This window comes from Chrysemys picta, chromosome 4 (genome assembly GCF_011386835.1).
Source record: "Chrysemys picta bellii isolate R12L10 chromosome 4, ASM1138683v2, whole genome shotgun sequence".
NCBI lineage: Eukaryota > Metazoa > Chordata > Testudines > Emydidae > Chrysemys > Chrysemys picta.
In genome coordinates this window covers 126,175,418-126,200,729 of record NC_088794.1, presented here as the reverse complement: position 1 = coordinate 126,200,729, position 25,312 = coordinate 126,175,418, and the positions used below count along the sequence as shown (strand labels likewise).

At 42.9% G+C, this 25,312-nt stretch overlaps 1 protein-coding gene and 1 long non-coding RNA gene across 11 annotated transcripts in view; one reads left to right on the top strand and one right to left on the bottom strand.

Annotated features, from left to right (window-relative positions):
* ITPK1 (inositol-tetrakisphosphate 1-kinase) overlaps positions 1-25,312 on the top strand; it is a 248,178-nt gene that overhangs the window by 183,946 nt on the left and 38,920 nt on the right. The gene's annotated exons all lie outside the window — the stretch shown is intronic.
* On the bottom strand, positions 11,556-23,612 carry LOC135983454 (uncharacterized). Its single transcript, XR_010601153.1, has 2 exons — positions 23,419-23,612; positions 11,556-12,134 (listed from the first exon to the last, which is right to left on the bottom strand). It is a non-coding gene; the product is annotated as an uncharacterized LOC135983454 (long non-coding RNA).

Here is a 25,312-nt window from a genome sequence, read left to right as displayed (position 1 = left end):
ACAATAAGTAGCTTTTCATACAGAAAACAAATCTCTGATTCTGGTCTTAAACAGAAGTACAAAGGACACGCAGGAGAAGTTTGCTTTATGCAGGAAGAGTTTTAGGTATATTATTGAAAACTACGTATGTATATTGGCCAGCTGACACAGATATTTGCAAAGGATTCCTGTAGGCTTATGAACAGGGAACAGGATATTCTTATTTCAATAACAAACTAATTATCCTTTGGCAGAAAAGTCCTACTATGTATATATGTATGTGTGTTCAGAATATGTGATCAGTTCCTCATCAGCTGCCCTAAACGCGCTTACAACCCTCACTTGTCATCAATATGGCTTAACTTTGTCACCAGCCTAACACCCTCCCCTTTTTTTTTATTTAAGATATTTGTCAGTTTCCACAGCTGGAGACGATGTTAGAGTCCACCTTCTCCAGATGCCTGCAGAAGATTCTCAGTGCCCTTGGCTCATTCTCTTCAGAGCTACCTTTTATAGCAATGGGGTAGGCTTCTTCCACAAATGTTACCCCCTTCAACTTTCATTTGCATTTAGATTCAATCCAAGAATCCTAAGAGATTCAGCCCCCTGGTTTCCAGTAACATAGCTACAATAATTTCTGCTGATAAAGGAATCACCACTATATTAATTTTATCTATTTCCGCAGATGATTTATGATCTAAATCACTGAGGGTGAGGTGTCAAAGGGTCATAATCATCCTTTTCCCTTTTTATACATTTGCAGATAGCATCTGGGCTGATGAGGAAGGAAAACACTAATTTATAGTGTGAAAGAGGGTTTTTTCCAGTTCTTTTTGGTGGACTCAGATGGTTAATACTTTACCTCTTGATTAGTGTGGTGAAATGTCATGCCTGTCTCTTTTTAGCCCCAGACAGACTGTAGTAAGGAAATTGGAGAGTTATCTCTAGAGGGTAAATTTCTTTTGTTACCATTCCACCAAAGTCTTGTTATATCTGTGTTAAACTCTCTGTTCTGAGAGTCATCTCTTTGATCTCTCTGTTAGATGCAACAGGACCATGTGATTCAAAGGCAGAGCCCACAAAACTCCATCACATCCTCTCTAGTGATTCCATGGAACTTCTGTTCCTAGGCAACACTGTGACATACCTGGGGTACAATCTAGACTGATGAACAGCTATGTCACCTCAGCCCTCTTACTTGGGGTGCCCTTCTCACTACTTTGCTGCTGTAGCTACCACTCCTGGTCTGCTCACACACAACCTGCCGCATGTAAATCACTGCCAGTTGTATTGTGAGAGGGCTGCAGCCAGCCATTCTTGAATGACACTGCAGGGTGACGCCAGCATATTCCCAGTCCCAGATTTTCCCCAGAAATGTATGTCTTGTGCTGCCCAGCCCTCTCCTGGACAATACAAGCTCCATATAAAGTCTGCCATTCTCTTAATAGAAATTATATGCACGAATCCTGTTATCCCAAATGGAGTTTCTCAAACACACTGCTTAGATAAAACAAGTTTATTAACTACAGAGAGAGAGAGATTTTAAATGAACACAGGTAATGAGACATAAAAGTCAGAATTGGTTACAAGAAAAATAAAGGTAAAATGCAACTAATGCTTCACTTAACACACTAAGGTAAATTCAAAGTAAAATCTCTCACCATGTTTCAGCAGTCTTACTGGCTGAACTTCTACCAGTCAAGATCCCTCCCCCAGTCCAATGTTTCCTTTGTTCTTCAGATGTTGTAAATGCAGTGGACAGAGAAGAAGGGAGAGATTATTTGGGGCATCCCCCCTTTCTATTTATAGTTCTCTCCCTCCTTTAAGAAGCTTCTCCAGATGGAAGCAGGGCGCCAGCCAGTCTCCCTGCACAAGAACTGTATACTCTTTCTTTGCTAAGATGTAGATTTTTGCACTTGTCCTTTTTCTTGCCAATGAATATCTACTTAGCAGGTGATGGCCCATTTGACCTTGTTTACACCTGGCTGAGGCGTCAGCTTGCCCTTTGTCTCTGAAGAACTGGTTTGGCCACTCCCCAGACTTGGAACATGTGTTAGTAACACCAAACAGTAGAATCTTAGAACTTTACATACAATGTTGCCACATGCATGTTATTAGGATGATACTGATCAGCAAATTATGAGTTTTCAAATGATACCTCACAAGACATACTTTGTGCAAAGAATATTACAATAGTGTGCAAGGGGTAAATACAGGGGTACAGACTCTCACAGCACCCCAAAATGTTGGTCCATTTTGATTGAGGCAGATGGGTGAATGCAATCTCTGGATTGCTGTGGAGGAGGTCTAAGGAAAAAAGCTGTTTTAATGAAGAATCCATTGTTTATCAACACTAAGCTCACAGTTGCATATTCCCTCCTGGTGCCCTAGTTCAGTGTCGTCTTGCTTTCAGTTCAGTATACTATTCAAAAGCTGTACTGTTCAGCAATGGTTTCTGTTTCTACCATGGTGTGTATCCCATTTATGTTCTTTGCATTACTATTGAATGTACAGTCATCTCCTTTCACACATAACTTAACAGTTTTTCTGCCTTATCTTTTAGCAATGCACCAAATCCTCTGACAGCCTCCTTCTTTTGTACTGCTCCCTTATGTTGTCCAGACTATTCCTGAGTATTATAATGTGGCTATTGTTTAATGTTGGTGGGGGAAGCTTGAACTTTCTTCAAAAGTTTTTGCTGACCAAGTTGATATTGGCACCTGTTGTGATTGTCTAGTTGTCAATAGTGATTTTTCCATTTTCTCTGCACAATGATGCAATCAATTTCTCTTCCTGTGGAGATGTTCTGAGGAGCTCCCAGTGCATTTCCTCCTCTTGTTGTAGTGCTAAAACCAAATGTTTACAAGAGAAGAGCAGATTCTGAGTGGAACTCAATGAGCTGGTGTCCTTATTAATTTCTCTCTCCTAGTGCATGTCTCCTGTTACAGTCTGATAACCATCTTTCCCTCTGTTATAGCAACGACAATCCCCCTGTAATTGGCAGCATGTTGTGTTTTGGCAAAGTATGAATGAGTTCCTGAGTTGTCTTTACTGCCCTTCAGTTTCATCATCTTTTGGCTGCTGCAATCAGTGCATAGATGTGAATAATGGTCAGATTTATTGAGTTGAAATAAACTTTGGTATTGCCTGGCTTGTATCCCCATAGGAGTCAAATATATCCTTGTTTAGAACCCATACAACTCCTTTCTTGATGCTTTTCCATCCTTGCGTACACTGCTAAGCTACTTTCGGCAGCAACGAATAGCATTCCCTTGTTCTGTGTTGAATCTTTAGAGGAAAGCTGCTGTTGTCAATTGTTGGGTTATGCATCTTCCAGCTCATGGGTTATATTTGGCCTGTTTTAATGCAGCATTACATTGTATAGCTACCGGTCTGCAACATTCTAGTGGCTTCACGCTGTCTTTTTCAATTATGACTTTAAAAGAACAGAAACTACCCAAAATAGTGGTCTGACACAAGCCCTCTGATTTACTGCTTAGAATAGCAATGTCTGACTTTTTCTTATGCTATGTTTACACTACCACTTTTGTCATTCAGGGTTGTGAAAAAACACACCCTGAGTTACATAATATGGCAATATACCTATCTCATAGAACTGGAAGGGACCTTGAAAGGTCATCGAGTCCAGTCCCCTGCCTTCACAGCAGGACCAAATACCGCCCCTGACAGATTTTTGCCCCAGATCCCTCAAAGATTGAACTCACAACGCTGGGTTTAGCAGGCCAATGCTCAAACCACTGAGCTATCCCTCCCCCCAAGTTACGCCCACAGACGTGCCAGTGTGGACAGTGCTATGTCAGTGGGAGATGCTTATGTTGAAGGCAGAGCGCTCTCCCATCGGCATAGAGTGGCTGCACGAGAGAGCTTCCAGCGGCACTGCTGCGTCAGTACAGCGGCGCCGCTGAAAGCTCTCTAGTATTGACATGACCTTAGTCAGATGGTCCCAGTGTTGACGTCACTAGGCATTACTATTACTCTAGGTAACTTAAAAGAGTAAAAAATTAGCACACCGGGCCACGAACCTCGCTGTTGCTGTCCTTGGGCACCCTGTGCTGGCAACACCAGGGCTGGCCTATGGGAGGAGGGGGAAAGTTAATCTGCTGCTATCCGGATGAGCCTATGGTCATATCAATGACTCTTCTTAGGGTACATTTGCACAGCATTTTGGATCCCATGGAAGTAAGTCTCCCTGCCTGGATCAATAGACTCAGACTAGTGGGGCTTGTGTTAGCACTCTATACCATGGGCATCGTTTCGGGGATGGGGAGGAAGAAGGGGCATTTCCCCCCAAACAGGGAGACCACCCATGGCGCTGTGGTAGGAGGGGCGAGGCTCAATGTATTTAACTTAATGCACCAGGATGGGCCCCTGCCAGCAGCCCCTCTCATCCCTGACTTCCACCTCCTCCTCCTCACCCCCAAGCAGCCTGGGGTGCTTGCTGTTTGGCGTGTCTCTGTGCAGTGCAGCAGGGAAGTGGGGGCCTGGCATGTGGCATCCACTTGCATCATGAAATACAGCAGAAGCAGCAGCCTCAGCAGGAAGGCGGCCGCAGCAGCACTGGGAGGAACCAGAACAGTGGTGGCATCAAGTCCAGCTACTTGCAGCAGCCGGTGCCGGAGCTTCCGCAGCTCCTGCACTAAGTTCACCACAGCAGCTGGGGCTCCCCCGCTACGCCGACCTGCCCACCACAGTCACCGGCAAGTGCCCACCACTCCAGACGCGGAGAGAGCTAGCAAGCCAGAGGAACTGGCTTCAGCATGTGCGAGAGGTGTGTGTGGGGGGGTGTATACACACTCAGACACACGTGTTGCTGGGTCAGCCCCTCTCACACTCTGCATTTCTCGCACCCTCAGGGGGACACACAAACACAGGCACACACATGTAGACACATACACACCGCTCCACTCACTCAGCCTGTCTTGGCATGACAAGCCACACCCCATAATCAAAGAGGAACGGACACTGAGTCATCAGGGTCCGTGAGCGAGTCCCGAATAAACACTGGGGCAGCGGTAACCCCACAGTGGGCCTAGCACTGCAAGCCTCAGGCAGGTGTGGAATTTGCCCCACACAAGAGACTCTGTTGGCCTGGCTGGAGCTGTCCCCTCCTCCCCCCCACCCCCAATATAGCAGTCAAACTACACCTATGTGCTAAACATAGCAGCATAGACAGCGCTTTGGAGTTGCAGCTTGGGCTGGAGTTCAGACTTTGAAACCTGGCAGAGGAGGGGTTTCAGAGGTTGATCTCCAGCCCAAGCCACAACTTCAGAGCACTGTCTACATCTACCTTCAGAGTGCTTGTGCAAGTCCTGTGAGCCCAAGTCTGTTGACCTGGGCTGGGAGGATTGCTCCCATGCTCTCCAAAATGCTGTATAGACAAAGATGATCTGGTCTCAGATGTCCTACGTTATCTAAGCTCATCTGTACATATAGAGGAAATTAGAGTGTAGGCGTTTGGGGGCTGGGATTGCATCTTCCTGTGGGTTTGTGTATCATATGTTGTGCTCATCCATGAAGCATGTGAACATCTAAATATACATCCTTTTATTCTAGATGTGTTTGTACAGCATCTCACGCATTTTGGGCACTATCACCTTTTTGGTGGCAGGGTTGCTTTTAAATGAGATGCACAGACATGATCCTGCAAAGTAAACAGACTCATAATAGTCAAAACAATGCAGTTATATATGGTTATAAAGTAAGTTGGAAAAAACAAACAAATACACCCTAGAGAAAAGGTTTTCAAACTGGGGGGGCGTGGAGAAACGTTCCGGGGGGAGGGCGTGATGCGCAAGGCATTTTTTACCTTTTTTTTTTTTTTTTTTAATTATTACTAAGGACCTACTTAATTTGCAATATGGCAGAAATTGCGGATCCTGCAATATTAGGCTTCCACCACAATTTTGTCAGCTGCCCTGGGCTGACAGCGGGAGCCCCAACTGCCCAGGCCTGACAGCAGGAACGCCAGCGGCTGCGGCTCCTGCTGTCTGTCAGCTGCCTGGCTGATACAATTGCGGTGCAAGTCTAATATTGCAGAATCTGCAATTTCTGTAATATCATGAATTAAGTAGCATTTGACCAATACGGTGCTACTGATGCACTACGCAGGAATGTGTTACCCTGTGTTTAATTATAAGCCGATGTCATTTCTATAGCGACAACTACCTTTTCCCGCCTTCCCATTTAGTATAGCCTATCCTGTCGTTCCAACAAGCTGTTGTGCATTGCTTATTGTGCTGTTGAGTTTGATATTTTTTCATATCATTGTGGTGAAAAATGGATCTGTACTTACGGCGAAAAGATTGTAGTGTTCCAAAATGAAAGGCTGAAATGGCTAAAATGAATAGGGTAAAAATCTGCAAAAACAAGAAAATATGTTGAAGTATATTTGGATTTTGGTTTCATTCCATTGCAGTTAATGGATAAATTCTACCTCAATGTGTAGTATATGCAGTAACTTTATCAAATGATAGCCTGAAGCCAACAAGATGAAGACGCCGTTTAGAAACAAAACATGGTGATCTGGTAGGAAAGAACAGATTTTTTTTTTTTTTTTTTTTTTTGAACGAAAGCTACAAGAAATTAACAAACAGAAAAACACAAGGACAAATGTGGTATCCACCCCTGCAAGTGCTTTAAAAGCATCACATCAAGTTGCATACCACATGGTGAAGAATAAAAAGCCTTACACAACTGGGGAAAAACTGATTCTCCCAGCAGCAATGGACATTCACAGAACAATGCTTGGTGGCCGTGCGTCAGAGAAGTAAAAAATGATCCAGCTGTCAGACAACACGGTCAGCCATCGAGTCTCTGACATGTCAGAAAATATCCAGGCATGGCTGATCTCTTGATTGCAATCTAGATTATTTGCAATCCAGTTGGATGAAGCAACGGATATATCGAAAGAAGTTCATTTAATTGCTCATGAAACATCGATATTGGAAGGTTTTTTGTTCTGGAAGCCAGTTAAGATGCATGGAACTGGATCTGAGCTAACATTTTAAACGACTTCCTAACTTCTCACGAGTTGAAGTGGGAAGCCTGCATCAGAATCTGCATGGATGTCTATGTCTAGAAATAGGGCAGGCTTGAAAGCCAAAATGTTTGAAATTGCTCCACATATATCATGTATGATACACCGTGAAGCCCTTAAAACTCAAAACATGGTTCAGGAACTTACTGATGTTCAGAGTTCCGCTATTAAAATGGTGAACTTTATCCAGACGCAGCCCACAAAGGCATGCCTCTTTACAATGCTTTGTGCAGAAATGGGAGTGGAACACAAGGTTTTGTTGTTTCACATGGAAGTCAGGTGGCTATCCAGGGAGAAAGTATTGCAGTGCATTTATGAACTTAGAAACAAAGTTTGACTTTTTCTAGTGGATTTGAATTTCAGCACTGCAGAGACACTGTGTGATCCCCACGGGCTTGTGCTTTTGGCTTATCTTGCTGATATTTTTTACCAGAAAGTATTATTTTTGACCTGCACAACAAGATATTAGCATTCAAGAGAAAGCGAAATATTTTCCTGAAGGAAATGCATCCCTCCCTGAATGACTGGATTATTCAACCTTTTGTAGCTGAGGCAGTGACCTTGTCTCATCTTTCAAATGACATTCAGGAGAAGCCGTTTGAACTTCAGAGTGAGAGGACACTGGCCATTCGATTTAAAAAAAACAATAATAATCTTTGGGGGATTTTTGGTTGAAAGTTGGCTTAGAATATCAAGCTTTGTCAAACTATGCAATCAAAACTCTTTTACCATTAGGTTCATCTTATTTGTATGAGATCAGATTCTCTGCGCTGGCTGTGCTAAAGACAAAGTACCATTCGAGACTGGAAGTAGAGGATAAACTCAGAATGTCAGTTTCAAAAATCTCCCCACAAATTGATAAACTGTCTGCAGAGAAACCGGCACATCCTTCACATTAAAGTATCTGTGCATTTGAAACTTACAGGTGTCGGTAATTTACTTAAAGTTTGTTAAGGTCTCTGTTAGGTATATGAGTAGGCTATCAAACATACTTTTGCATGTGTCTATTTTTGTGTGGGTTGGGGGATGCAACCAAAAATTATAAGCTCAAAAAGTTTGAAAAACATGGTCATAGAGCTCTGTGCTTTTAGGGTGTCATTTTCAAAGGAACCAAAGGGAATGAAGCGCCAAGTCACAGTAATGAGTGAATTGCCCTTACAACCTTTTGAAAACCCCAGGGTGGTTGTTTATCATCAAATATTGTGTACGGAGGGTATAGGTACAATATTTGTATTCTAGCACTGTGCATACAATGGTCATCATTGTAAAAACTGTTCATATGCAGTTTGTTTCTTCAGTATTGGTTTCCCTTCCTATAATTAGTGTGTTACTTAAATGCATGGATATAGGAAAAAATCTTGCTTAGTTGTCAAATTTTGATTGATTCCCAGAGATAGATATGGTCACAGTACCAAGCTGGGAGGCAGACTCCTGAATTGGGAGTAGTTTCCCCTAACAGATTGAGCACTGGACTGAGACTCAGGAAACTTGGGTTCTGTTCCTGGGTCTGCCACTAGTTTTCTGGGTGACCTCGTGCCAGTCATTTTCCCTGTGCCTCATCTGTAAAAAGAGGGATCATAACTTCATATATTGCAGTGGTGCTGACGATTTGTTAATGTCTGTGAAGCTCTTTGAAGACAAAAACAAGTACTATATAAATGTAGCCATTTTCAGATTATCTATAGTTGTCCTATTCCCAGTATTTGTATTTTGGCCAATTAAGAGTTTAACCACAGTCTTCGGGGTAAAGAAAAATTTCCATTCCCTAATTCTGTTTTTCTAAAAGGAAGACGATTAATATGCTAGAGGTTCAATGAAAGAAATGACCCTAAATATCTTTTGAAATCCACTAATTGCTTTTTGAGGTTAATCTGTATTTCCCAGAACTATAGGCAACTTCCCCATTTTGGTAATGTTAAAAATGTTGATGTCTATTATCTGGTCCTAATTTTGTTACTACATTCCGAGTCTGTGAACAGGCTGAAGGAAAATAACTGTCTTGAATCCACAAGACTTTAAAAGGTCATTAAATAAATCAGGCAAAAAGGAAATAGCATTGTCTAGTAAATCAAAAGATATGTTATACAAGCCATGATGGGTCATGCCAAGAACTGTCTAGCTTGCTGTGTTTAGCAGTGTTTCTCTCCTGAAAATCAGTCAAAACTTTAGCTCTTTCCATGTGCACATCCACTGACTGTAGTGGAGTTAACTCCAACTTTACTCCAGTGTAACTGAGGGTAGAAGTTAGCTCTGTGGCTCTGCACATTTAACTAATGAATGACTTAAATTAACTATTAAAGATAATATAGAAGAAGCTAAAACTGCTTGTGCAGAATGTCTAATATGCTGCTGAGGAACTGAGTTTCCACTCCAAGAAGTATCCAGTGATGTCTCCCATTCAAATGTTGATGGGATTGAGAATCAGCAGGTGCTGTTGTGATAGTGGGATGCAATCAGACATTAATTTTGCAACTATCTGTGCTTCCCAAAGGAAATGTACATTCTTCATTAAGGGGGGATGTTCTTTTTTTCCTCTGAAGAAGCAGCTGGTGAAAGATGCTAGCTGAAGCTGATTGAAACTCGAACACTTCTCTGCAAGATCAGATACTGTGCAAGACAGAAGGAAGGCAAACTTTGCCAAACTGGCTTGCCAGTGATCCTCAATCCTTTTCTTGATGGTCTTTCCTCTAGGTCATTTAATAACATGCACCAGATTTTAAGTGCTGCCCTTTAGGGGTGAAAAGTTCCTTATTACATTACCAGTCTCCCGAACCATCTAGTCCCACATGGATTGATTTTGCTAATAAATACCTATGTTCCATCCTTCTGTTGTTAAAATGCATAGTCTGTGTCCCACCATGCACCGCAGAATAGTCACACTATGTGTAAAGGGCTCTGAGGGAATTAAGGAGGGCAGACTGCTGTATGCAATGATGCACTTCAGATAAACGGCCTTTGTGTGCTTTGCATTAACATTGTAGTTTGCGAATATATTGTAGCTCAGTTGCCTTGGTCCTTATTTGCAGTTTGTGACTCCTTCCACTCTTTTAACGTTGTGCAGTAACTTCAGGGTCAGTAAAGGTCAACTTCATTTTGGGATTTGGCTCAGTAGAAAGGGAGTAGTTGTGAGTAAGTCATACAATTAGAAACAATTGCAGCTGTATCATTTCTCTTTGGCTCCTGCTAAATAAAATGGAGATTTACGTTAAGCAAAAACTCCAATCCAAATATTCTCTCCTCCTCTGTAGTTAAGATCTAGATCCAAATGTTGCATATCTACCCTAACCTCTCTTATGGGCCAAACCAAAACCCTAGATCTGGACACCAGGGAACTTCGGAGAAATCTTGGGTCTGGATCTGAATATTGTGGTTTGATTCCAATTCTAGAATAAGAACTAAGGAGGGTGGCTGAAGAGCTGGGAGCTGAATGTGTCAGAACTATTAATGCTTGTGCTCTTGAGCATGAAATTGCATATAGAAGAGGGTGAAGTACTCAGTTGTATCTGGGAGTTTTGAAAGACTATTCCTACAAGATTAAAAATCATAGAATTACTTAATGACTTCGTAAATGATGGCTTGTTGGATAGGTCGAAGAGGGGAGAGATGACAGGGATGCTGGAGAGGAAGAGGTTATATTCACCTAGCAAGAGAGAAATAGGGCATGAACCTGGCTTTTGGCAGTGCGGGTGTCGTGGATCCATGGGGCATGGATCCATCTTAGTGGATACATTTGCAGAAAGATTGCTTCTTTGTGCTAGGCCCTGGCCCTCGATTTTGCTCCAGGAGGAGCCCCCCGACTCCACTACTCAGAGACTGTGTCCCTGGCTTCAGCACCACCTTCTGCAAGTCTAAAGGAACTTGGACCCCTGTTGGAGACCTACCCTCTTAGGAGCTATATATCCAGCAGATGTTGGCAGTGACACAGGGCAGCCTTTTCAAAACAAGACATTATTTATCAGTCAGCTGGAATACAGCATTTAATGACCTAGAGTTTCAATGGAAAGCAAATGACCTAGAGTTTCAATGGAAAGCAAAGCCTAACATCTCAGCTAACTTGCTAATTTCTCCTTGCTCCTCTTTGCCCTGGTCTGATAGACAGATTACACGCTTGCAACAAACTTTCTGGCCTTGGCCATCCCAGATTGAATTGTTCCCCTCCACTGAGAGAGCAGGAGTCTTACGAGCTCTCCTAACAACTTGGTCCTTTGTCTCAAGCCCCAGTCATATGTGCTGCCTCCCCCTGCATTCTGGTAGGGGAAGCGTTGTAGTCAGACTGGTAATTGCTCATCCACATCCATTAGGTCCCTTTGGGCAGCCATTGTTAAAAGTTAATGGTCTGGACACTGGTCTCCATTGTATCTCTGAAGTAGCTCCAGTCCCATGTTGACGGTTCTTACTTGTCCATTCATACCAACCCATACATGTCTACATGACCTGCACCTAGTCAGTTCATTTATTTTCCTGTTTCTGAAAATAAATTCACCCCTTCATATTAAATAAGTAGCAATATAGAAGTGAGTGGGGATACTGAATCACATTCCATGTTTATTAAAAATAATACAGAAATATCTCTCATCCTCCAGAAGGAGTTTTGAGCATGCAAACTAAGCTTAATGCACTAAAGAAACTGGTTACATGTAAATTCTCATCCTAAATGTGGTTCTAATAATCTTCTTCATAGGCCAGATGCCCTTCCAGCCTGGGTCCAGTTCTTTCCCTCAGTTCATCTTAGTTGTTTCCAGCAGTCATCTTGGGTGGGGTAGCAGGGGAGAACTGCCGACCTGGATTACCTCATTCCCCACCCTTAAATAAGCTTTGTATAAGGTGGGAGTCCTTTGTTTCCTAGTTTGACACACACACACCCTTCCCTTACAGTGGAAAATCACAAAAAGTCTGAGGTAAAGTTTTAGCATCAGGTGACAAGACCACCTGACTCTGTAGGATCACAGTGTCCATGAGTCAGTGGCAGTATGGAGTGTCCACAGGAAGGCCAAGCTTTTCAGTCTATTGTCCTTGCTGATGGGCCATCCGCCCTGTCTGGCTTTTCCATTGTTGTATCTGAAGTTGTTAGCAGTGGGCGTCACCCAAAGTGGCATAGCTGAAATAAAGAAACATAGTCAATATTCCTAACTTCAGATACAGAAATGATACAGGCATACAAATTGGATAATCGCAGTCAGTAAATCATAACCTTTCCAATGATATCTCACGAGTCATCTTGCATAAAGGATATCTGTTATGTCATATTCATATAAGCATATTTTCATAAAGAATATGTAATGTGACACATCTCAGTGGACGCACAAATGGTTGGAAAAGCATACTCAGAGTGTGGTTATCAATAGTTCATAATCAAGCTGGAAGGGCATATCGAGTAGAGGCCTGCAGGGATCTGTCCTGTGTCCGGTTCTATTCAATATCTTCATAAATGATTTAGATAATGGCATAGAGATTACACTTATAAAGTTTGAGGATGATACCAAGCTGGGAGAGGGAGAGGTAGCAAGCACTTTGGAGGATAGGATTAAAATTCAAAATGATCTGGACAAACTGGAGAAATGGTCTGAAATAAATAGGATGAAATTCAATAGGGACAAATGCAAAGTACTACACTTAAGAAGGAATAATCAGTTGCACAAATGCAAAATGGGAAATGACTGGTTAAGAAGGAGTACTGCAGAAAAGGATCTGAGGGATATAGTGGATCACAAACTAAATATGAGTCAACAATGTACTATTGTTGCAAATATAAAAAAGCAAACATCATTCTGGGATGTATTAATAAGAGACAGGAGAAGTAATTTTTCCACTCTACTCAGCACTGATAGGGCCTCAGCTAGAGTAGTATGTCCAGTTCTGGGCACCACACTTTAGGAAATATGTGGACAAATTAGAGAAAGTCCAAAGGAAAGCAACAAAAATTATTAAAGATCTAGAAAATAAGACCTACAAGGAAATATTGTTTGTTTAGTTTGAAAAAGAGACTTTTTGGGGGGGGACATAAGTCTTTAGGTATGTAAGATGTTGTTATGAAGAGAAGAGTGATAAATTGGTCTCCTTAACTTCTGAGGGCACGACAAGAAGCAGTGAGCTTAAATAGCAGCAAGGAAGATTTAAGTTAGACATTAGAAAAAACTTCCTAATGGTAAGAGTAATAAAGCACTGGAACAAATTACCTAGGGAGGTTGTGGAATCTCTGTCATAGGAGGTTTTTAAGAACAGGTTAGACAAACACCTCTCAGGGATGGCCTAGATAATACTTAGTCCTGCATCAGTGCAAGGGACTGACTGGAGTGGATGACCTATCCAGGTTCCTTCCAATTTGACTTGCCTATGAGATAGGTTCTCCAAGGTGTGAGTGTAGAGAGACAGTGGGGAAGAAGAGGACCAAGACAAAACCTTGGAGAACAGGACGATATGTTGAAGGGGCAGTCAGCAAGGTGGGATGAGAACCAGGAACAGTCAGTCACAGAACCCCTAGGATGAGAGCGTCTGGGGGAGCAGTGACTAGTTTGCTGTGTTTAAGGTAGCAGGGAGATTTAGGGGAAATAATTATGGAGAAGTGACCCTTAGACTTGGAAAGGAATATGTCATTAGTGCCTTTTGTAAGCGTTGCTATCTCTTTTAGTGCATTAAAAAAGGCTACTTCTCTGTCGAGGAAAAAGGGCTTAATAGTTTGCAAAACTCAACTTTCATTTTTAGAAGAACACATTCTGTACCTCATGAATCCTGACTGCCTGATTTTAGATACTACGCTGATACTTGCTGTAAAATCCCCTCTGATGGATACTCCAATTAAGAAAATAAATTGGTAAATTTCAGTACATGTTGTGTCTCTATCAGCAGTCTGGAACTACTGGCCAAGGCCTGTAAAAGACCCTCCAGATAATGCAATGCAAAGGAATACAAAGAAACAAGTTTCCAGTCACCGGAAGAGCCTATGCCAGCTGGTTATGCAAGAAAGGGTGATGCAATCTTGGTTTATTGTACTACAGATGAAAGATTCAGTAAGTGGCAGCATGTCTGTAAATACTGTGCCTGCATTCACATGGAAGAGTACAATACTTTTTGCTCCCTTCAAACAAATAAAATGACATTAGCAAAATTTCTTGAGATTTAATCTTTGCTAAAATGGAAAGAATGATGCAGGGGAATAATTGCCTTGGCTTAACATTGGTAAGTGTGTAGTAAAACAACTGGCGACAAGCCCACTGCCTCCTTAGGGATTTAGTTTGGGATGCTTATTTATGTGTGTGTATCTTCTGTGCCTCTCCTTCCCAGCCCCAAAGATCTTCTTTCCAGGAAGTGGGAGTTCTGACCACATCATTGTTTTTTTCTATTGCTGTGGCACTTAAGGACCCCAAGTCAAAGATCAGAGCCCCATGGTACTAGAAACTGTACAAACAAATAACAAAAGACAGTATCTGCCCCAGACATCTCACAGCTTTAGGGTGTAGACGATATTTAATAGGTGACTAAACAGGCAAAGAAAAGGTAGGAGGACAAGGTAACAGTAAAGACAGGTGCAGTTGCATATATTAGTAGTCAGAATGGTCTCAGAATTCAAATACTGAATGTATTTCTTTAAGAGCATCCAGGACGTACAGCCACATACTCTGCTTTGGGTGGGGATTGGGTAATATTTCAGTGCAAATTTCATCTGTGTGTGAGGATTCCTGTCCTCTGACTGAATGCAGTAATAGCGTAGGAAGAGTATTTCTCTGCCACAAAGACCCAACCTCCACCAAAAAGCAGCACCCTGGAGCTAAAGCTTAGACCCGAAAAGTTGCTGCCTTCACACACACTGCTGCTGTCATCAGTGCACATGCTTGGGAGGCAGGACAAGGTTCTCACTCTAGATTTGCACAGGCCAAGATTAGACTGGATGGTCTCAAGCCTTCTCCCTGTTTCTGCCCATCGCCTCCACATCAGTCCCACCTGCACTTGATTGAAAGATCAGTAAACACTACGCCTGGGATTTTCAAGGGGACTCTTCCTAAAGACCAGCATGAACATGGGTCAGGCTGTTCTAATTAGTCAACTCGTTGAGTCATATAAGAGGAAATGAACTATGAGGGCATGTGGGGTTTTCCTTGCTTTGGCCACAAGATACATGTGGAAGGAATTTGAATAGGCAGAAAGAGGGGGTATTCATGCCTCATGTTGAAACAGTGTGATGCTGCCTGATATGATGGATTCATTAAAGATCAGTTTTTTAAAAGAGCAGTCTTGCCAAGGTCAGAAACCAGAAAGCCTGATCTGCTTATTAAGTGATAATTGCTCAGTTTAAATTTGCCTGGGAAAAACTTGGACTTAGGGCTTCTCTGCATGGGAAGAGTTTTTCGTTGCCTGCCCTCCACTATAACTTTATTTTTTTCAGAATAAATTGCATTGTGTCCACACCCAAAAGTGGTGGATTTTTTTGAGTTATCAAGCATTTTATCCCGCTTTAATTAATCTGCTTTGAAAGCTACATAACTCTATTCCAGGATGAGTTATACCACTTTAAGACTTATGTGAATACACTCCTCTTTTAAATTAACACACAGGTGTGCCCCTTTGCCATTCCAGCTTGTGGTAAGTTCACATAGTTGGAGTCCATTACAGCAGCTATGCCCGTGTGATCCCATCTGGAGTTCCTGGACTTACTTGCTGTCTGGGGAGAGGAGCATGACCACTGCCGTCTTAACAGAAGTCACTGGAACACCAAGCTCTACAAGCTGCTAGTGGAACAAATGTGGGAGAAGGGATATTCCCAGGATAGGTTCCACTGTCATGCCAAAGCCAGGATGCTCCTGCAGAATTCTTCATTAACGACTTAGATATTGGCATAGAAAGCACGCTTGTTAAGTTTGCAGATGATACCAAACTGGGAGGGAGTGCAACTGCTTTGGAGGACAGGGTCATAATTCAAAATGATCTGGACAAATTGGAGAAATGGTCTGAGGTAAACAGGATGAAGTTTAATAAAGACAAATGCAAAGTGCTCCACTTAGGAAGGAAAAATCAGTTTCACACATACAGAATGGGAAGAGACTGTCTAGGAAGGAGTACGGCAGAAAGGGATCTAGGGGTTATAGTGGACCACAAGCTAAATGTGAGTCAACAGTGTGATGCTGTTGCAAAAAAAAGCAAATGTGATTCTGGGATGTATTAACAGGTGTGTAGTGAGCAAGACACGAGAAGTCATTCTTCCGCTCTACTCTGCGCTGGTTAGGCCTCAACTGGAGTATTGTGTCCAGTTCTGGGCACCGCATTTCAAGAAAGATGTGGAGAAATTGGAGAGGGTCCAGAGAAAAGCAACAAGAATGATTAACGGTCTTGAGAACATGACCTGTGAAGGAAGGCTGAAAGAACTGGGTTTGTTTAGTTTGAAAAAGAGAAGACTGAGAGGGGATATGATAGCAGTTTTCAGGTATCTAAAAGGGTGTCATAAGGAGGAGGGAGAAAACTTGTTCACCTTAGTCTCTAAGGATAGAACAAGAAGCAATGGGTTTAAACTGCAGCAAGGAAGGTTTAGTTGGACATTAGGGAAAAGTTCCTAACTGTCAGGTGGTTAAACACTGGAATAAATTGCCTAGGGAGGTTGTGGAATCTCCATCTCTGGAGATATTTAAGAGTAGGTTAGATAAATGTCTATCAGGGATGGTCTAGACAGTATTTGGTCCTGCCATGAGGGCAGGGGACTGGACTTGATGACCTCTCGACGTCCCTTCCAGTCCTAGAATCTATGAATTATAAAAATGCTAAAGACAAAACCAAGACTTTTGACAGTGCTCCCAGTGCATGTGCTTACCATAAGCAGCGGGACTGGATTTTTACCAGGAATGCCACTCTGGAATCCCGGTGTGTTGTGGACAGTTTGAAGACACCCAGCCTACGCCATACCCCAATGAAGAGACATCCCTCCAGACAACCAAACCTTGAGCTTAAGATGCAGTCAGAGACAGCACTGCAAATGACTCCTGAGACCCAGGTGGATAGCCAGCCTGACAGTGTTGCAGAGGGGACCTCAATCAGTGAATACTATGTGCTGTATTACAATAAACTGTCCAATTATTGACTGTATCAAATAACTTTGTTCCTGGGACCACCTGGGAGCTGCCATGTTGGCCAGATATTGCTAATTAGGAAGCCAGACATGCACCTTAGTTCTCTGCTTCCTTAGCTTTTAATACATTCCTCCACCTCCATCCTCCATTGAGTGATCAAAAGGGCATCTGTGCTGGAAAGTTTAAGCTCAAAAGTGTTTATTTCCATGATGTACCAAATCCTTCGATCGCGATAAATGCTGGACTAAGCGTGCCAGCCCCCACTCTCCTTCCCTTGCTGTATAAGGCTCCCTCTCCTGCCCAGTAGCTAGTGGCTGGCCAAAACCAGATTAATTCTGGGATATCAGGTAAGGAGTCACAGGAGTTTGACCCAAATCCCAGAATTCTATTAGTTTCCAGTAGGCATCCCACAATGCGATGCAAGAAAAATCCCAGAATGCATAGAACCTAGCTATGGAACATCACACCATGGGATATCTGCCCAGAAAGCTGTGCCATTATTTTGAGGAAGTGCAGAGGTGACTGGATGCAATAATTCACAAAGGCAGTAGCTTAAGACGGCATAAACAAAGTAGTGTGGGCACATTCTTCCGGCATAGTTATACCTGTGTAGTTATAGTGGAAAAGCATATGCCGACAAAACTGTCCCATGTAGCTACTTGTGAGGTGATGAGTCATCCCTGAACTAGAGCCTGATGAAGCCACATCCAGGGATGATCCATTCCTGTGTTAGGCTCTAGGCAATCCATAAGGTGGTCCGATGACTTTGAGCAGGTATTTAAGCCTCAGAGGCGAAACAGTGTCTCAGTCTGCTCAACGTTGCCTCATGGCTTGGAATTCTCCTCTACCTGATAGTGGTGACAAACTCCACAGGCCTCATCCTGCTCTAGCCCTGCACTAGCTCCAGCCTTGCTTTCAGCCCTACTCTTGCTTTGTCCCAACCCTGCTCTTGGCTCCTGATTCCAGCTCTGACCCTTGGCTTTGACTGCTAAGCTCGACTGCCATCGGTCCAACTACTGAGCCCAACTGCCATTGTTCTGACCTCAAGGCTTGACCAGCCTCACCTCGGTTTCTGATGACAAGATTTCACACTTTTTTTAAAAAAATGGTGTTGAATAAAGTGCACATTTTACTTGCTTGACTTCGGCAAGTTTCTCCCCTTTTCCTTTTTTTAAGTGGACCGCATTCCTCCTTACTCAGGACTCAGGTATTCTCCAGATTGCAACAGTCTGGGTAATCTGAGAAATGGTGATGGACAGCATCGCTCTTATATACACTAAAAAATACCCCTTGTAAATAAGTGCAGAATAGAATCCTTGATTTGTCTGAGCTTCCATTTTGACCCATGTAATCCACTTCTCTAGGCATCTGAAATGCATCTAAAGATCTATTTCTAGTCTTAATTGGAAATCTCAGAAGGTTCACTAATAAGCACAATGTAAATCTAGCCATTACTTCACCATCACAAAACACAAGCCCCTGTGCTAGCTCTGACTTGTTAAGTATAAAAGGAAGTCCCACATACATTAGAGTTCACTAGCCATACTGATGACTGTTTTTGTTGAGGGCAGTAGGAAGAGAGGATCTCGGCTTTCAGCTAATGCAGGTTACCTGAAAGCCATGGTCAGATTTCCATCTGCATATGTTGCTGGCTTGATTTTTAGATTTCTGCTTGAATTCCCCCCTCCACCCCTATTTATTTACATCTTTTAAACATATGTCTGAACAGTTCTCTCTCTCCATTGTGTTCTTATTTTTCAATCGTGTTCTTATATTTCACTCTTTGTGACACAGTGTGAAACACATTAATATCACAATGTGTTTTTTGGAAGCTGGTTTGCATAACAAAGACATACCCATATGAAAACACTAGTCCCCAAATGTGGGAAAGCCTAAGGCTATAGCAGCGTAGAAATAGGCATGCATTGCACTAATGTGGGGCTGGATCTGAGATACAGCAAAGCTCAGGGATGTTCTGATGTGGGATTTTGCTTTGGGCCCTTCTTGGTAATTCAACAAGAATAATTAATGTTTCGTAATATTGTCTTTCATCCAAGGATCTAAACGTACAGTACAACTATGTATTAACCCTCTCAGATCTTAGTGCACATTCATTTACAGATGAGTAAATGGAGGCCTAGAGGTTAAATTACTAGTCAAGTTTCCACAGGGAGTCAGTGACAGGGTCAGGATGGTATGCCAGTGCTGACTGCTGTTTCTGTGCTCGAATCGGTTGAGCACAATCCTTTTGGAAATGCTATGGTTGTAGGCACTCAGGCAGCATGATAATGGGCACCATATAGGAACTAGATGGAGATACCACTGAGGTGCTTCTCTGCTTTAAAAAGGTTTTTTAAAAAACCACTCTTCAGCACTGCCATGGGCTACTTCCTTGCTTCTGCCTTAAATATGCAGTATGTGGGCATGCACTGTGCAGAATGAAAGTGATATTTATAGGGACTATAAGTCTCAAGACTTAGCTGCAGAAATCTCATTAAATTGATCTAGTTAAGGGCCATCAGCCCTCTTAGATTAGAGCTATAAAGAGCTTTATGAGAGTATCTGTTCTTTTTGGATACCCCCTTAGCGTTTGCAAGTGAGCTGTTCTGTTTATGTGTGAGAAGCAGCAGCCTATCTTTTCATGGATATTACCACCAATGTTCTTCCCCCCCCCACCTCTTTTCTTGTTAGACAGCGTAATCCATGTGAGAAACAGAAGGTCTGATTCTCCAGCCATGCTGGTCTAAATGAGGTGTTAACTCTATTGAAGTCAAAACGACTTGATGTAAAAGAAGCAAGAAAGGAGAATCAGACCCTGATCCTTCAAGGTTAATCTGGATGATTAGTATCCTAATATGTAGGAAGAGCTATCCTAGTGTAAAGTGAAACTTCTCATACTGGGCTTTCATTGGTAAGTGGGAACATAGTTGGCACAAAATCCTTAGGCAACAGTCTGGCACTTTCTGCCAGTTTTTAAACTGTTTTTTGGAGTCAGTGGACATCAGAGCTTATTGCAGGACTGGGGCCTGTCTCTCTCAAACTGGTATTGAATAGTGTGTCACCCTAACTACTAATTATTTCTCTGTTGGTACAGATGGTCTCCACCAAGTGGTTATGAACAGTTTTTTGGGAGGGAGGCGTGCGTGCGTATGTGAATCCTCTCAGCATGAAGCAGATATTGAATAATCTCTTCCATTCAGTGGTAGGCAGGAATTCTTAGTGGGGAACGACATGCTGCTATAGCCCTTGCATCAAAGGGGATGCCTGTCCCATTTTTCTCCACAGGCCAAATTTGATCTACTAATCTCCTAGCTTGGCCTTTTTTTGCACTGTGCTGCTCTTATAGAAAATGCTATTCTCCGAAGACGAACCTAAGAAATAAGTATAGAAATGGGCTGTGATGGGAAATAGTAAATACTTTACTTGAGTGCAAACTGAAGGTAATAATCATCTGCTTGACTACGGCTGAATTTGCCAGACGTGCAAGCAGAAGATACCTGTTGTGCTGCTGAATTTATTAGGTAGAGTCTAACATTTTATTGACTCCAGCAGAATGTTAACTTAACAGGCAGCAGCACATTGGTTGCAATGGAGGCCCAGCAGCAAAGTAGTGTTATATTTATAAACTACTAAAAAAATGATTCACATGCTGTTTTTGCTAGAAAGGTACATATAGTTTTCTGTAGGAAATTCTCCCGTTTTTTAATAATGTAGTATTTGGACTGTAAGTTCCTCAGGCAGAGTTTACGCATAGCAAGTTTGGCACTATATAAATAATAATCATATTATTAATTAGAGTGGCTGCATAGTTGAGTGATCTGCACAGGAAACAGGAAGCCAGAAATGCCTCATTTCCACTGTTACTGACACACTACAGTATTTGTTGTTCTTAGGCTGATCACTGAACCTTGTCATACCTACTTGCCTATCTGTAACTTGGCGATAATGCTTACCAGCCTGCCTACTTCACTGGCATCTTTTAAGTCTTAATTAGCCAGTGTTGGCAAAGCACTTTGAAGATATGAGGATGGAAATATAAAAGTGCTAAGTATCGCTATTACAGCTTATTAGTACATCACAGACTATACAATATAATAGGAGATAGTACCAAAGCCATGTCATAAGTGATCAAGCCTGATAGGCAGTGCATTTGTATAATTATAACATACCTTGGGTTATGTAAAAAGCCAATAGGTTGAAAGACTTTAATTATCTCAGAAGTCCAGTGCTAAGTTCTAGTTCTGTGTCTGATACACTATTAAAAAAAAAACTTGTGGGAAATTGTGCCAAATGCAGTAGGGCTGAGTTACTGGCATGTTTATCGAGACAGTTAATTAGCTTTAAAAAGGCAGAATAACCATTGGGCCTCAGATATTCACACTGAACCCTACAGCCATACCTGAATACAGAAGACAACCTGAGAAGTAGATTTTGCATTTCCTCCCTTCTAGAACTCCCTCTTGGATGCCCTGGACGTCAGTACTTACAATGACATTGCAATGACCATGTCATTAAAGGTATAAACATGTAGACAGAGGCTCCTTTGAACTCACCAACAAGGTCTTTTGTTTTTCCTGGAAAATGGCTCTTCATCTATGCTTTTTTGCTCTTGGCAAACTGGAAATGTTCCAATTTGTGAGAATAATCCCCTTAACTTTCATACAGTTTCACTGGTCTATGGAAATTACGGCAATTTCAGCAGAAACTGTTTTAGCCTTCTGTTTCCAGGTTCCCTCCTTTTTTTGGAAGGTGCAGCATTTTATAAGAGGCCCAGCTCATCCATGCAGTGTCTGAAAACCCCCTGAATACACACTTTCCTCTGGAGAACTGGTCAGGTTACTCTGGTTCCAGTTATTATTACACAGCCCCACTGAAGGCCTTCATTCTCTGTTACATGCGGTGCCACCAAAGGGTTGCCAACTTTCTCAGCGCACAAAAGCGAACACCCTAGCCCTGCCCCTTCTGCAAGGCCCCACCCCCCATTCACTACATTCCCCCTCTCTCGGTGGCTCGCTCTCCCACACCCTTACTCACTTTCACTGGGCTGGGACAGGGGGTTGGGGGGATACGTGGGGGGAGGCTCTAACCGGGGGCGCGGGCTCCAGGTTGGGGCCAGAAATGAGGGGCTCAGAGTGTGGGAGGGGAGTCCAGGCTGGGGCAGGAGTTGGGGTCTGGGAGCGAGTGAGGGCTCTGGCTGGGGGGTGCCGGCTCTGGGGTGGGGCTGGGGATGAGGGGTTTGGGGTACAGGAGCGGGCTCCAGGTTTGGGGGAATCGGCACTGGGGCTCGGGGTTGGGCTGCGGGCTTACCTCAGGTGGCTCCCAGTCAGTGGTGCAGTGGGGCTAAGGCAGTCTCCCTACCTGTCCTGGCATTATGCTGTGCCCTGGAAGTGGCCAGCAGGTCCGGCTCCTAGACGGGAGCCAGGGGTCTCCGCACACTGCTCTCACCCAAAGGCACCATCACAGCAGTTCCTAGCCAATGGGAATGTGGAGCCGGTGCTCGGGGTGGGGGCAGCGCGTGGAGCCCCATGGCCCCCCCTCTTAGGAGCCAGACCTGCTGTCCGCTTCCGGGGCACAGTGCGGTGCCAGGACAGCTAGGGACTAGCCTGCCTTAGCCCCGCAGCACTGCTGACTGGTCTTAGAATCATAGAATATCAGGGTTAGAAGGCACCTCAGGAGGTCATCTAGTCCAAACCCCTGCTCAAAGCAGGACCAATCCCTAACTAAATCATCCCAGCCAGGGCTTTGTCAAGCCTGACCTTAAAAACCTCTAAGGAAGGAGATTCCACTAGCTCCCTAGGTAACCCATTCCAGTGCTTCACCACCCTCCTAGTGAAAAGGTTTTTCCTAATATGCAACCTAAACCTGCCCCACTGCAACTTGAAACCATTACTCCTTGTTCTGTCATCTGCTACCACAGAGAACAGTGTAGATCCATCCTCTTTGGAACCCCCTTTCAGGTAGTTGAAAGCAACTATCAAATCCCGCCTCGGTCTTCTCTTCTGCAGACTAAACAATCCCAGTTCCCTCAGCCTCTCCTCATAAGTCATGTGCTCCAGCCCCCTAATCATTTTTGTTGCCCTCCGCTGGACTCTTTCCAATTTCAATGGCCCATTCAGCAGTGCTGACCAGAGCCGTCAGGGTCCCTTTTTGACCGGGTGTTTTAGTCGAAAACTGGACACCTGGCAACCCTATGCCACTTTAAGACTTGTAAAACACAGTTGAGGAAGATGGCATGGAGTTTTCAGCAGCTTGGTCATGTGACCAAACTCCCTTGGCTTTGCCTGATAATCAGAGCTGATTTGGGGGATCATCAGAAAAATGTAAACTTACCCAACAAATACCGAGCTATTTTGAAGCTTCTACCTTAATATGACCTTTTTTAAAAAAAAAAAACTATAAAACCCCCCCATCGTTCTGCTCTCTTTCAGATGTGTGAGGTGGTACGTTGCCATTCTGTTCCCTTTCATCATTGGAAAAATAAGTCTGCCCTATGTCTGACACTAATGCTTCTCTCAGCCTTTCCTGTGATCTGTCTCCTGAATGAGACAGATCACCTCTCACTTTTTATGTTTCCGTGGGATTGCTCTATCAGGTTCTAGTGACCAATGGGTGTTCGCCCCATGGCATATCTTAATTCCAGACATGTCTTTGGCAGTACTGGTCCAATTCCAATACTCGTGAAGCTAAATTACAGTGAGTAAGCTGAAAGTTTGTTTGCAGAACTTTTATCTGTTTTAAACAGGAGTGTTTATATGTGAGATAGACATGCTCATTTTTAATCAGAAGCAAATTCCCAAAACAGAATTACATGAAAGATTTGACATCTTGGAATCTAATCATTCTAGCCATGCAGGAGAAAGGGGGGGGGGGGGAATTGCCTTCAACAAGATGTACAAAGGTAGAAACTTATATTTCTGCTTTGTAACAGTGGGAAATCCCCTAAAAAAGAGCTATTTGGGCATTGTGGTTTGCAGGGCGGGATAAACATTTTTATGGATGTATTGGCAGTATCATTTAGACCACAGTTTTTTTTAGAGAGTTGTATCTTCAGTATTGGAGAAGTCAGCAGGCAGTGATGACAGGGAAAGTTGTACCAAGGGGTGGTGGTCCTGACTTTCCTTTCTCGCGACCTCTATTTCCCCTTAAGTGTTTCCTACCACAACCTCCAAGTTTAACTTGAATTTGCCGTGTTCTAAAACCATTTTTGACAGCCCTGAACTGTGATAGTTATACTAGGTTTATATATTATGAGTTTATAATCCTGTCGTCTTTACTTTCAGGTATGGGTTTTAGCTTTCCCACTATTATTCAGAGGATCCAAATAATGCCCATTCATTATAGGTAGAGACTCATGCTTATGTGGGTTTTCAGTTACATGTAGCTACTCCATGCAAAATTGTAGCATTAATAGTGTGAAAGTTGAGGAATCCAACTCACAAAGCTAAGTATAACTCTGCCCTCTTGTGTCTTTGAATTATGACACCAAATTCAGACTTAGGGCTGGTCCACACTAAGCTCCCAGTTCGAACTAAGATACGCAACTGAAATCACGTAGCTGAAGTCGAAGTATCTTAGTTCGAACTTAAAGGTACTTACCGCGGGTCCACACGCGGCAGGCAGGCTCCCCCGTCGACTCCGCCTACTCCTCTCGCGGAGCAGGATTACCGGCGTCGATGGTGAGCACTTCCGGGATCAATTTATCGCGTCTAGACAAGATGCAGTAAATCGATCCCAGAAGATCAATTGCTTGCCGCCGAACCAGCGGGTAAGTATAGACATACCCTTAGTGTAACTCTCTTGCCTTCAGTGGAGTTGCACCATAGAATGAATTCGGCCAATATCCTCTTTAATTCATGGTATTAATTAATAATTTATCTATAATATAATCTGGAATTTCTTATGTAGCCTTGCAGTAAGGTGCCGATCATACCGATGTTAAGACTTGAACTGATTTTTAAGCTTCAGTAGTATTACAAACCAAGGTATGTTTGAATGAAATCTATTCTGCTGATGTTGAGTTGTGCATGCACAGAAATACTGAGTGGAATTTATGGAACAAATATGAGATTTTTGGAGTATTTTTTAACACTGCTCAAAAATGGCTGAATAGATTTTTCTGAAACTTAAAAAAAAAAAAAAAAAAAGCCTCTTGGCTTAGGTGTGACTTTTTAAATTTTATTGATTATCAGATCCATTTTTATAGCAGAAATCTTATAAATCTTGT